Genomic DNA, 14,996 nt, shown 5'->3' with positions numbered 1-14,996 from the left:
CATTGTTCTTTGCCAACTGGCGTTGCATACTCAAGTCTTTGGCTGCATATAGTCAGAGCTGGTGAATCAGAATCTGTATTCACCTTATGTTTGAACTATCTGTAGTTATTCAGGTTGCCACCTAGATTTGCCATCTATGTCTTTAATTGACTGCTGCCTGGTAGTTCTGGGAAGAATTAATAAATGAGTAGAATCCTTAAAAAAAAAAAACCCAGAGGAGTTGGAATGTTAGATGTGTGGTCCAACTCTTTCTCTCCCCTGGGAGAATGTGGAACTGCAGGTTTTTTGCCCACTGACTCTATGCTGGGCTGGGGTAGAATATGGAAATTGGAGGGTTCTTTTGCCCACTTACTCTGCGCGGTGCCAGGGTAGCGTGTGCTTACATGCCAGTTGAAAACACCTTTATACTCAATAGCCCTAGGCATTTACAATATGCCAGTTTATGGCAGTGCTCCAAACCAGGCAAGACAAAAACCAGTTCCTGGGGAAGCACCTCGCAAAGGTGAGATGTTGAATTTGTGGTCCAACCCTTTCCAGCCGGGAGCCGGATATTTTTTCTCCTTATCACATGGCTCCATGCCAAGGGTAGAGATTATGGTGACGAGGTATCTCCAATTTTCTTACAAGTTTTGATGTGGCTGGTTTTGCATTTTTCATGGGTGCAGGAGCCTCTCAGGTGGACTTCTCACAAAAGGAATTGATCCATATGTTGCTGTTGAATAGGTGTATCTGTGGAGGGAAGGAGAGTCCAGGCCTCTCCGTGATTTCATCTTGCTAATGTCCTCTCAATTGGGTTTTTATTAAGGTATTGATATAATCAAAGATGGGATTGCTGAATGTTTATCTCACATAAATGTTATGGGCTTGCTAACAAGTATATTAACACAGATGAGCCACATCTAGGTATGTGCTCTGAAAGTTCAATGTTTTTCCATTTAGACATGTAGGGTCCAGCCCTACAGGGTTCTGTGAGCCCCTCCCAGCTGGTGCAGAGATGAGAAATTGTAGAAATAAAAGACACAAGACACAGAGATGGAGAAAAGAGAGTTTGGGCACAGAGGTCCACTGCTACCCAAATCGCAGAGACCAGCAGTGGCCCCAAATGGGAGGATGCTCTCACTTTTATTGAGTTGCAAATCTCCGGGCAGGGTAGGTAGGGCATGGCTGTGATAGGGTCAAGTACATCACATGTCATTCAGGTAGGGGCTCAGGAATTTCTGGCACCTGAAGTGTGGTAAGGAGCATAATGCATCAGTATCTTTTCCATACTTATCAAGAAATAACGAAAACATTAAGATTTATACTACCATTACTAATTATCTTTTCTAAGAAAAAAGGAACCAGATGCTGAAGCAGAACATGAGAGTAGACATGGAACGTGACCACTGAAGCATCTCATAGAGACAGGTAAGCCCCTGGATGTCTGACAGCCGTCAGGCCTTGCCACAAGAGCTTGGAGAAGCAGTTTTCTCCAAACTTCCCCAGGAAGGAGTTGTCTCAGCCATTTTGGACGTCTCCTTCCCTAGCTGGCTGAACAGCAGGCTCTTTCACAGCGCTGGTGCCGCTGCACAGCCGAGGCGCCCCCCAGCAGCCCTTATGTGGGCGTGACAGAGGGCTTACAGCATCTTGCCTTACTGTCATTCATTTCACAATGTCCCCCAGGATCACACTTCCGACCTGATAGGCATTAGTAAAAGAATTAAGATCAACTATGAATAGCTAAGATCGCATATGAATAACGAATAACGACTATGGTTATATTTCTAATTACTTTCTTCTTCATTATTTATATGGAAATAGGCTGAGGCCTTGTGCTCCTGCATCGGTGCTTATGGGATATCCCCCCCTACAAGACAAGGTCATAGAAATCACCCCAGGTTTATTAGTCTTACCACATACCAATCATTAGGGAAAGTTTGTGCAGTGTATTTTTGCTTCTTCTTCTCTTCCTTCATCCATTCACCCAAATAACATTATTTTAAAGAAATTAATATTTTTCTATGCATCTAAGCCATTCATTCTGTGTATCCCCAACTCCTGAATCATGTAAGATGGATATATAACTTCTAGGAATTCGCATGCATAGGAAAATTCTGATTTTTGATCTGATTCATGTGATCAAACTTGAAGGCAGAATCAAGTTAAAAGTCTTTTGGCTTGAACTAGGCAAATTAACCATATAATGAAAGACAACATTTTGATTTTGTCTATGGGGACTTTAGGTCTATACCAAGCAAAATGAAATGTAGAACTAAGCCAATTTGGTGACGACACTTTCTCTCTCTCTCTCTCTTTTCTTTTTTAAAGAAAGGTAGGATTCAGAAGTGTTTGCTGTGGTGGGGATTGCAGATTGATTAGAGTCAGCCAAAGTAGTAATATCCAGTAATTATTCATCAAATAATTGTTTGATTTTTCACTCAATTTTCTTCACATAGACATTGTGAATAATAAAGTCATTGTCTAGATAGAAGAGCCCTTTACCTGCCTGATTTTATGTCCATGGAAATAGTAATGTCCTATAATGACCGCTTGGTCCTGTAAGGGTTAATAGTCCGAGAATGCTGGCTCCCAACCATCCTGTTTCCTCACAGCTATCCTTTAGGAAGCTCCATCAATATGGCCAAGATTTGCACCTAAAGCGTCTCAGAGTCAAAACTTGAATGCTTACTTATTTTGGAAACCAATATTCACCTCCCAGGTAATGCCATCTAGTCTCATTATTTTAAATACCATTTATATACCGATGACTCCAAAATTAATATCTCCCACTTTAACCTCTTCTCAGAAATCTAGAGGTATAAATCCATTTTTCTGTCTGGCATTCCCACTTGGATAAAAGTCATTTCAAACATGACACATTCAACTAATTTTATTCTTGAACCTGTGTTTCCACACAATAAATGTCACCTTTATTCATCCAATTGGCTGGGACAAAAATGTTGTCATCCTCGTTTCCTGTATTTCCAAGACCTCACTTTAACTCTGTTAGCTGATTCTCTCAGCATTATCTCTGGACTCTATCCAGAATTCTTACCACTTCCACGGCGACTATCCTAGTTCAAGCCATCATCATATCTTATGTGGATTATTGCAATGCTCGCCCTAACCGGTCTCCATGCTTCTGCCCTGGACCCCCCTAGAGTTAAATGGGCTGAGTCTTTTTCAACTCAGTAGGCAGAGTAATTTGCCCACGTAGAATAGCTACAGGCTTTTCATCTCGTTAGTCTAACTTTCTTGCTCTTCAGAGGCTACCTATCATGCTTAGTTCTGGTTCACACATTAGGCCTGGATTGGCGTGGCTCTGTGCCCAGAGCTATCTGGTTTTCTTCACTAACAGCAGCTTACAATTTCACTTGTACCATTAACGAAACATGTATAGAACTTCCCGAAGAGCATAATACCGTAGCATATGAAAGGACCCCAGCATTTCTTTCAGAGCCTTCCATACGTGACCAGCCAGCATGTAATGACTCTCCGTGCATTTCATGAAGGCAGGGCTGTGGAATGGGTAGACAATTTCAAGAGTCTAAGCTTTATTGCTCATTGATCAGGTTCACTTAGGTGCATTTGAATGCTGAAATTCTCTATTTGTTGGTTTTTTATCTGTGACATAGGATTCTTAAACCTGTTTTTCTTTTTCTTTTTCTTTTTTTTGGGCGGGGGACCGAGTTTCCCTCTTGTTACCCAGGCTGGAGTGCAGTGGCATGAACTCGGCTCAGCGCAACCTCTGCCTCCTGGGTTCAAGCAATTCTCCTGCCTCAGCCTCCCAAGAAGCTGGGACTACAGGCTCACACCGCTATGCCAAGCTAATTTTTGTATTATTAGTAGAGATGGGGTTTCACCATCTTGACCAGGAAGGTCTCAATCTCTCGACCTCGTGATCCACCCCCCTCAGCCTCCCAAAATGCTGGGATTATAGGCATGAGCCACCACGCCCAGCCCTTAAACCTGTTTTTCTAACAACAAACGCCTAGGCTGAGAAGTTCTCTTGATATTTATTCCCAGGAGAGGTGAGATTGCACTTGCCTCTCTTATGGTTTAATAAACTATGTGAATGCCAACTACGGCTGTCTCACCTCTAGGAACATATTTGTCTCCTTTACACTTAACATGAGCATTTTCTTACCTAGTTTTTAGAGCCCCTTGAGGTATGTTGCTAGTTACGGGACATACAAACTGACAGGAGAGTGTGGATGAATCAAATATTGAGTTCTTGCTGTGTGTAAGGCACGGCGCTCAGCTAGTTTTAACCAGAGTATTAAGAGGAGTTGGAGAAAAGTGTGTTAGTTTTAGATCTCAGAGGCTCAATGTCAGACAGAGGTCAGAAGCTGTAAGAGAATACTTTTCAATTCTGTAGAAGATTGTGGATTAGGAGTTTCGCCTCCCTGTTTTAACTTATTTCTCTTTCTTGCTTCTGCCTCTCTTGCATCTTTTCCTATTTTACCCAGACCCCTTAGACTTTCTCACAATTGCAACCACACTACTCAGGAGCAGCATGATTTCCTTCAGTTACGCTGCGACTTTCCAGCCCACTGAAACTTACCAAACATCTCATTTCTTCGATTCTATTCCCCTTGGTTACAACTTGCTCCCTCATCTCATTTATATGCTAATGTTCAAAAACCATTTTGTGCATTTATTTACCAGATGCATTTACATTTTAATAGGCATGTTATTCATGACAATACTTCCTTCAAAAAAAAAAAAAAAACCAAAAACCAAAAAACCAGAACCTCTAGTGGTGGCAATAAACGCGTTCTAGCAGGTTAGAGAGGGAGAGTTGTTTTTCAGATAGGTGTGTATTTCAGGAGTCCTTCAAATTACGCTCTGTTGGCAGTCACCTCTTTTGTTCAGAAGTAAAATTAACCCTATTTACTACTCATTTACTTCCCACATCCCACTGCCATATATTCAATTTAAAAGAAACTTGCAACTGCTTAAATGATCTTAATTTACCTTTGACACTTTCATTCAGCAGATTGCTGAAAACCAGTGTTGCATTTTAGACTCCAAGAACCCTAGAGTTGTTTTTATTACTTTTCATGTATTTTGTGTATCTTCATTGATGCACAGGTGATCGTTCCTTTAGCTTTTCAATACATTACATCTACATTTTTCAAACACAGAAGCTCTCATGTGAAGGTTATGCTGAAGTATTGATGAGGCACTAAATAGGTTTTAAAATTATTGTGCTCTGATAAAAAATTGATTGTAATTTTATTTATTTATTTATTTAGATAGCATTTTAGGTTTTGGGGTACATGTGAAGAACATGCAAGATTGTTGCATAGGTACACACATGGCAGTGTGGTTTGCTGCCTTCCTCCCCACCACCTATATCTGGCATTTCTCCCCACGTTATCCCTCCCCAACTCCCCACCCCCAACTGTCCCTCCCCTGTTTCCCCCCAAAGACCCCAGTGTGTAGTGCTCCCCTCCCTGTGTCCATGTGTTCTCATTGTTCAACACCCACCTATGAGTGAGAACATGTGGTGTTTGATTTTCTGTTCTTGTGTCAGTTTGCTGAGAATGATGGTTTCCAGGTTCATCCAAAAAGATCCAGTAAATGTAGGCTAGCTACATGAGAGATAAAGGTGAAGAGCCACAAAGAAGAATGGCAGCAAGAGAATCACTGGATGGTGGTAAACCTGTAGCGAGGAATCACTGCTGAAGTGTGAATGCTGGTTCACACACCTCACATCTCTTTTGTGCTCAGTTGGAGCAGTATGAGGAGTACCAGCTGGGGGAACTGTGTGCTCCTCTGACTGTAGAGGAGATCTCCAGGGTACAGAGAGGTAAAGACAGCCTGAGAAACAGGAAGAGATATGTTACTACCTAAAGAAGTAAAGAAAGCCAGACATTGCAAGTTTTGATGGAGGCTTAAAATGTTGAATTTTTATAAAACGCTCTGAATCCCAGAAACCTCAAAGAAATCCAGAGATCTGGTAAACAGCAATGTCAGGAATATAAGAGAAGGTGAGGACAAGGTGACTTATCATTAAAAGTTAATATAAGAAATTGAGAATAGAAAATATGTACATGACACATTGTATTTCTGCAAGTCTTTCTACCTCATGTGTAATCTTTTAAAGTCATTTGAATATGATCCTAAGCAAACTAACACAGGAATACAGAACCAAACACCACATGTTATCACTTCTAAGCAGAAGCCTAACATTGAACACACATGGTCACGAAGCTGGGAACAATAGACACGAGGGACTGCTTGAGTGGGGAAGGTGCGTAGGGGGTGTGGGTTCAAGGCTACCTATCAGATACTAAGCTCAGTACTTTGGTGATGAGCTCATTTACACACTAAGCCTCAGTGACACACAATTTACCCATGTAACAAACCCACACATATACCCCCCAAACCTAAAATAAAATCAAATAAAATCATTTGAATAACAGTAATTTCATAGAAAAAAACTCCACTACTTAGGTTTTGTGTGTTTTTTCCTTCTCTGGACCACACATGGCTGCATGTTGGACTAGACTGTCACTAACGGCAAAAGTTGTCCTTCTTGACAGCTACGAATTAGAGAAACAAAAACATAAGCAGCACAACAGATATTTAGATTTACTTTGCAAGTCTAACTAGTAAGTGACAGTAAGATACTATCCTCACAACGCTGCTGGAGCCAATATCACACCAATGGGCACATTTCAGTTACAAATTGGACAAAAACTAGAGATTCCTAATTAATTAGCCAGAAAGATATCCTGGTATCCTAGTGTTTATAGCTTTGCAGATGCTTGGCACTGATAGTATTTGTCTTATTGTGGAATGGTCAGGGCTGATGTTATGCATATGAACAAATGTGTTTTTTATTCCCCTCTAACAGTCTTCTTTTTTTTTTTTGAGACGGAGTTTTGCTCTTGTTACCCAGGCTGGAGTGCAATGGCATGATCTTGGCTCACCGCAACCTCTGCCTCCTGGGTTCAGGCAATTCTCCTGCCTCAGCCTCCTGAGTAGCTGGGATTACAGGCATGCGCCACCATGCCCAGCTAATTTTTTGTATTTTTAGTAGAGACGGGGTTTCACCATGCTGACCAGGATGGTCTCAATCTCTTGACCTCGTGATCCACCTGCCTCAGCCTCCCAAAGTGCTGGGATTACAGGCGTGAGCCACCGCGCCCGGCCCCAGTCTTCTTGAGATGACAGGCTCAGACCACACGTTAGAAATCAAGACAGGACTCAAGAATGTATGTGCAACTGTCTTAGAAGCACACTACACTTGGGGAGCTGGCTGTTCTTGGGACTGAGCAATTAAAATGGCTTTCTCCCACGTGGCAAAAGAGCCAGCGCCAGCCCACTGAAGACTGCATGTGATAGATATGTCTTCAGTGTCTTTGGATTCTAACTCAGTGAACTTCTTTACAATTTTGCCTGTGACGCAAATAAATCTCACCCTCCTCTCTTGAGTTCAATTTCTCTATTGTGCTGCTTCCAAGTTCCTCAAGTGTATGCTAATTATTTAATTGAGATGGAGCCGCTCATAATGAAAGTGCAGGAAAACCATTTTGTCTCGTAGGGTGATCTGGATTACTGATGTAACAGAAATAAGCAAGATACAAGGCATAGTGTTTGGAATACAGTGGGTATTTCATTATTATTATTTTTTTAATTGCGTTTTAGGTTTTGGGGTACATGTGCAGAACATGAAAGATAGTTGCATAGGTACACACATGGCAGTGTGTTTTGCTGCCTTCCACCCCTTCACCTACATTTGGCATTTCTCCCCACGCTATCCCTCCCCAGCTCCCCGCCGTCCCTCCCCTATTCCCCCCAATAGATTGGAGCAAAAATAATTCCCTTGCTGTCCTTCCATGCTTACCTTTCTCCCATTTCTGAAGATAATTTATTTCTGTTAAAATAGCTCTTCTTATGTGAAATAAAAACACCATTTGATTGCCTATTAATGTAAACAATCCACCAGAAATGAATAAGCAAATTACAAACTAATGTTTCTCAACTTTGGCACTGTGGGCATTTTAGGCTGGATAATTATTTGTGGTGGGGGTTACTGTGTGCATTGTAGGAAGGTTAACATTATCTCTGGCTTCTGGTCACTGGATGCTACTAGCATTCCCTTAGTTAGGACATCCCAAATATCTCCAGATGTTGCCCAGTGTCTCCTGGGCTGGATCATCTCTGCTTGAGAACCACTGATTTAAACCAACTGGGTTCATCGCATCCATCCCTTTTGGCCTCCTCTCAGCTCTCTGTTTTTGGATAAATAATGAAGCAACAAAAGATAGGAACATCAGACACTTGTTGAAAACGGTAACAGGTTTCAGACAGTACTGCCATTTTGGGGGATTTCATTCACAATGTGACTAGCACCCTAGAATAAAGTTTTTAGTATGAATGCTGTCCTCTGGAATTGGGCAGTGCTGGAAACTTTGGAGTCCTAGACAGTGAGAATAAAGGTCTGTGACACTACACATTCCCCAATAGCAGAAAAACTCTAGTATGTTCACCACATTGAGTGGAAAACTGCAGGAAATTATTTCCAAAAATATAGAGACCAGCTTGGGTAACATAGGGGAGACTCTGTCCCTACAAAAAAATAAAACCTTAGCTGGGCATAGTGGTGTGCACCTGTGATCCCATATGCTCAGGAGGCTGGCACAGGAGGATTGTTTGATCCTAGGAGGCCAAGGCTGCAGCGAGCAGTGATCATGCCACTGCATTCCAGCCTGGGTAACAGAGCGAGACTCAGTCTCAACACGATGCAAAACAAAACAAAAATACGGATGAGAATTACAGGAGTTTTCTGAATAATTTTTAGTTTACCCGTTAGAATTTTTTAAACAGAATGACTCATATCTTTAATATTTCGTTTATTTGAGGGGGTTGCTGTCTCAATAATAATTGTTCCCCTATGACATTTTGGCAAATCGTGGAAATAGATGGTGGTCTTGAAATGGGATAGTTTATTGACTGACATTTGCTTCAGGATAAATTACCACCTGATAAAATCCACAATTCTGAATCCTGCCAGTAGTTTCAGATACATCTGCTTACAATTATCCTATCATTGACTAGTTATTTCTTCTGATGGTTCACAGCTCTCTATATTGTCTGAATGTGATAAAAGCCAAATGACTTTATTCTTAGCTTGAATTTTTCTTCTTTTCTTTTGTCGCATTCTTGACTTCCACATAACCTCTTTAATAGTTAAGCTTCTGAGTCAGTGGTCTAGGAAGAATTTGAACAACCCTCAATTTTTTGTATTCTATAACTTCCAGGGTAGCAGAGCATATTATATATATACATATATTTTGGCTATTTAAGGTGCCATCCGCCTTATTGTCATTCTTCCAAGTGTTTACAGATGCTGAAGCCATAAAAATTTCTGAAACTACACAGTTGCAATGATAGATTACTTTTTTTTGTTACTCATTATTTGAAATGTCAGGCTCTAACAGATGCAGTAATAGCTAGGTAAAGACCCGGTACCTTGATCTGATCTTTTCTGTACAAATTATTTCCCCCCAGTTTTTAATAATGCTGTATGCAGCCGATCTTATTGTGATTTTCCTCCTGAGAACATCCAGAACTTTATCCATAGGGAAATAATCGCTTTTTTACATTAGTGAAACCCAGATGAGCTGTGAGGGAAATATACCATGAAGGGGAGGTTGAGTAAGTATGAATGTAGAGCAGAGAATCAGGCTTCATAGCAGATATGAGAGTGAGCGGGTGTAGCAGGGATCGTTTAGAGTATGAGGGCTGATGGGGCTGTTTTCACAGATATGATGATGTTGAAGGTGACTTGTGATATATACACAATCGTCATCCTTACAGCTGTTTTATTGCCCAGTCTCAGTTCTGACCATTACTGAGGCTTTTGCGTTTTTTGAAAAAATGGTTTTTGCTAAATACTTATTTCCTTAATGGACTCCACACATATTGAAAGGCAGCAAGTTTGTTACCTAAGCTGCTTCTCTACTTGACATGAGAGCACATTTCCCTTGCTCCTCTTTAAAATCATTCTTATCACTTCGTCTTCATAAGAGATGCTTATAGCATGACTACGATTTTTAGGGCACTGTCCATGGCCCAGTGATTAGAGCCCCTCCCTGGTTTGTCATTAGACCATGAATCAAACTTTAATACTTTCTGCTTTCTTTCATGGTGTCATACTAGATTGTCCTCAATTTTTTTGTAATCTCCTGTTGGCCTGTCCTCTCAGCTAATTATAGACAAATCTGTTCATTACCCCTTCACCATTCGAATCCTGCTTTAATCCTGTTGTCCGTACTGTTCTCATTTTTCTTTCCTTGCTTCCAGAGAGCTCCTGAAGTCACACTTCACATGAAGCCTCGGTGAGCCACAAACGAGAAGCTTGTAAGGCTCTCACGGTGTCACCTTCCAAGAATATGCAGACCCATGAAGAAACCCAGATGCTTCAATTCTTGAAGATGTCATGTGGCTTGTAAGATTCAAAGGGCTGTTTAAGTCTTTAATCCATCTGGAGTTAATTTTAGTGTGAGGTGTCAGGAAGGGGTCCAGTTTCTGCTTTCTGCACATGGCTAGCCAGTTTTCCCAACACCATTTGTTAAACAGGGAATCCTTTCCCCATTGCTTGTTTTTGTCAGGTTTATCAAAGATTGTATAGTTGTAGATATGTTGTGTTGCCTCCGGTGCCTCTGTTTTGTTCCATTGATCTGTATCTCTGTTTTGGTACCAGTACCATGCTGTTTTGATTACTGTAGCCTTGTAGTATAGTTTGAAATCCGGTAGTGTGATGCCCCCCGCTGTGTTCTTTTTGCTTAGAATTGACTTGGCTATGCGGGCTCTCTTTTGGTTCCATATGAAGTTCATGGTGGTTTTTTCCAGTTCTGTGAAGAAAGTCAATGCTAGCTTGATGGGGATAGCGTTGATTCTGTAAATTACTTTGGGCAGTATAGCCATTTTCATGATATTAATTCTTCCTAACCATGAACATGGAATGTTTCTCCATCTGTTTGTGTCCTCTCTGATTTCGTTGAGCAGTGGTTTGTAGTTCTCCTTGAAGAGGTCCCTTACGTTCCTTGTGAGTTGTATTCCAAGGACCTGGCATGATAAAAACCCTAGAAGGAAATCTAGGCAAAACCATCCAGGACATGGGAATAGGCAAGGACTTCATGAACAAAACACCAAAAGCATTGGCAACAAAAGCCAAAACAGACAAATGGGACCTAATGAAACTCCACAGCTTCTGCACGGCAAAAGAAACAGTCACTAGAGCGGATCGGCAACCAACAGAATGGGAAAAAATTTTTGCAGTTTACCCATCTGACAAAGGGCTGATATCCAGAATTTACAAAGAACTCAAACAGATTTACAGGAAAAAAACAAACAAGCCCATTCAAAAGTGGGCAAAGGATATGAACAGACACTTTACGAAAGAAGACATATATGAGGCCAACAATCATATGAAAAAATGCTCATCGCCACTGGTCATCAGAGAGATGCAAATCAAAACCACATTGAGATACCATCTCACGCCAGTTAGAATGGCGATCATTAAAAAATCTGGAGACAACAGATGCTGGAGAGGATGTGGAGAAAAAGGAACACTTTTACACTGTTGGTGGGAGTGTAAATTAGTTCAACCATTGTGGAAGACAGTGTGGCGATTCCTCAAGGCCTTAGAAATAGAAATTCCATTTGACCCAGCAATCCCATTACTGGGCATATATCCAAAAGACTATAAATCGTTCTACTATAAGGACACATGTGCACGAATGTTCATTGCAGCACTGTTTACAATAGCAAAGACCTGGAACCAACCCAAATGCCCATTGATAATAGACTGGATTGGAAAAATGTGGCACATATACACCATGGAATATTATGCAGCAATCAGAAATGATGTCGTTTGTAGGGACATGGTTGAATCTGGAGAACATCATCCTCAGCAAACTGACACAAGAACAGAAAATGAAACACCGCATATTCTCACTCATAGGCGGGTGATGAAAAATGAGAACACATGGACACAGAAAGGGGAGTACTAAACACTGGGGTCTATTGGGGGGAAAAGGGGAGGGCCAGTGGGAGGGGGAGGTGGGGAGGGATAGCCTGGGGAGAAATGCCAAATGTGGGTGAAGGGGAGAAGGAAAGCAAAGCACACTGCCATGTGTGTACCTACGCAACTGTCTTGCATGCTCTGCTCATGTACCCCAAAACCTAAAATCCAATTAAAAAAAAAAAAAAAAAAAAACCAAAGGGCTGGAGGGGCTGTTTTCATAGGTATGATGTCCAAGGTGAATTGTGATATATACACAATTGCCATCCTTACAGCTCTCTGATCGTCCAGTTTCAGTTCTGACCATTACTGTGCCCTTTGTGTTTTTTGAAAAAATGCTTTGTGCTAAATATTTATTTCCTTAATGGACTGCAAACATATGAGAAGGCAGCAAGTATGTTGCCTGCTACATGCAGTGGCAGCCGGGTAAAGACCTAGTACCTTGATCTTATCTTTTCTGTTCAAATTTCTTTGTACTCTTGCTGGACAGCAATGTTGCTGGACAAATTTCAAAGTGAGGACATTTTTACAGAAGTGTAGCAAGGCATTAGAGCTGACAGAACATGTAAATAACCACCTTGATTTCCATCTGAACATCTATATGGAAATGCCTCCCTCATTCCACTGGAAGCAAACGGCAGGCATAAGAGGAAAATCACACATATTAATCATTTCCACTTTGCATTCATTGTTTGCTTCATTTTCATGTGTATTTAGTACTGATGTTCATGCATTTCCTAGTTTGTAAACTCTCAAAAGACAAGAATTGTGACTGTTCACTTTGTAGTTTTCCCAAAACAGGATAATAGAAAGATAGATATCAGTAAAGTATTTTGTCGACGATGGTGTTTGACTAAATAACCTTCACCTCTCATTGTAGTATTCACTATTATGAGTCATTGCCCATCATTTTTTGTTCCTGTTTTGTGTAAACACTTTGGAAATCTAATTTATTCAATAAACATCTGGCCAAGGGACTTCTAAACTCTGAATCCTGCTTTTGATCACTGTCTTCTTTCTGTGGGGTCCCTCAGGGAAAACCACAGAAGACATATGAAGGCACTTCTAACCTCATAAGGCTATGAAACGAGAACAGACGTCCTACATTTGGACCAGAAACCATGACTTACATGGTGGTTACTCGCATGTTTTCTTGTATGATCATGACCAAAAGCAGTTTAAGTTTTCTGTGATTTACTTCTTTTCTCATACCCTCTTCCCAGGTAAGAATAAAAATTATGGGGCAAGTTGTTTTTGTCTGTTTGAACCCCAGTTTCTGCATGTGCATAGCCATAATAATAATTCATATTGTCACTGTGAAAATTAGATGGGTTAATATATGTGAAGTGCCTAAAATACAACACTGTATAAAAGTGACTGCCAAGTAAGTATGGACTATTATTATTATCTGGGGTACCTCTTAGCAGGAAGGAGTAGTGATTTCCCTAAGTGTTCTTTTACCTTTGAATAAAGGCCCCTGGCAATTGAATTACAATTAGCTGTGTTTCTTTAAAGAAAGTGCTAATCCCTTAATGGTTTAGGATGAAAGTACTTTTACTTGTTATAGCCAGTATTATAGAAATGTTGGGAATATTTACTAGGAATTTTTGCCTAATGAGTACAAATTGCAGTAATTACAATACGAATTGAAAATGTAAACACATTAATGACACAGGAAACAGTCTTCAAAAAGCATGAGTAAATTATATTTATTTCGATTTTCTGTCCTTTTTTTTCTTAGCTAGCTAATGGTTTGTCGGTGTTATCTTTTCAGAAAACCGACTTTCTATTTCGTCAGTCTTTCATATCGTGTTTTGTAGTCTCCATTTCATTTATTTCTGCTCTGATCTTTATTATTTCTTTCCTTCTGCTAATTTTGGGTTTGGCTTTCTCTTGCTTTTCTAGCTCCTTGAGACATATTGTTAGGTTGTTTATTTGAAATCTCTCTCTTTTGATGCAGGCCCTTATTTCTACAGATTTCCCTCTTAATCCCACTTAGATACTGCTTTTGCTGTATCCACAGCTTTTGGTATCTTGTGACTATATTTTCATCTGTTTTGAAGAATTTTTCCACTTCCTTTTAAACTTCTTCATTAACCCATTGGTCACTCAGGAGTGTGTTGTTTACTTTTCATGTATTTGTACAGTTTCCACAATTCTCCCCATTACTGATTTCTAGTTTTATTCTATTGTGGTCTGAAAAGATATTTGTTATAATTTTGATTTTTAAACATTTGTTGAGGCTAGTTATGTGGCCGAACATATGGGCTATGCCTGAGAAGCTTTCATGTGCTAATGAGAAGAATGTGTATTCCTCAACAGTTGGATGGAAAGTTCTATAAATGTCTATTAGGTTCATGGTCTATGGTGCAGTTTAAGTCAGATTTTGATGTTGATTTTCTGACTAGATGCTCTGTCAAATGCTAAGAGTGGATGTTTCCAACCATTATTAAATTGTGGTGACTCATCTCTCTCTTCAGATCTAATAACATTTGCTTCATATATCTGGGTGTTCCAGTGTTGGGCACATGCATATTTATGACGGTTATATTCTCTTGCTGAATCGGTTCCTTTATCATTATATAAGAACCTTCTTGGTCTCTTTTTACAGTTTTGATGTAAACTCTGTTTTATCTGATATAAGTACAGCTACTCCTGCTTTTTGGTTTTTGTTCGCATGGAACATCTTTTTCCAATTCCTTCACTTTCAGTCTATTTGTATCTTTTCAGGTGAAGTATGTTTCTTATAGACAGCATATAGTTGGGTCTTGTTTTTTCTAATCTATTCAGCCAGTCTATATCTTTTAATTAAGAAATTCAAACCATTTAAATTCAAGGTTATGATTGATAGGTAAAGATTTATTCTTATCATTTTGATAGTTGTTTTCTGATTGTTTTATCTTTTGTTCCTTTCTTACTTTTTTGTGATTTGTTGTTTTTTTGTAATGGAAATTTGACTCATCTTCCTCATATG

At 40.1% G+C, this 14,996-nt stretch overlaps 1 long non-coding RNA gene across 2 annotated transcripts; it reads left to right on the top strand.

Moving 5' to 3' along the window:
- Positions 1-1,234: 1,234 nt before the first annotated feature.
- On the top strand, positions 1,235-10,444 carry LOC144577178 (uncharacterized). Of its 2 annotated transcripts, none has more exons than XR_013520594.1 (2): positions 1,235-1,407; positions 10,300-10,444. It is a non-coding gene; the product is annotated as an uncharacterized LOC144577178 (long non-coding RNA). The 2 variants fall into 2 exon arrangements; XR_013520595.1 differs by lacking the exon at positions 1,235-1,407 and adding an exon at positions 2,384-2,698.
- The last annotated feature ends 4,552 nt before the right edge of the window (positions 10,445-14,996 follow it).

This window comes from Callithrix jacchus, chromosome 7, assembly GCF_049354715.1.
Source record: "Callithrix jacchus isolate 240 chromosome 7, calJac240_pri, whole genome shotgun sequence".
Taxonomy (NCBI): domain Eukaryota; kingdom Metazoa; phylum Chordata; class Mammalia; order Primates; family Cebidae; genus Callithrix; species Callithrix jacchus.
This window is presented reverse-complemented; position numbering and strand designations above follow the sequence as displayed.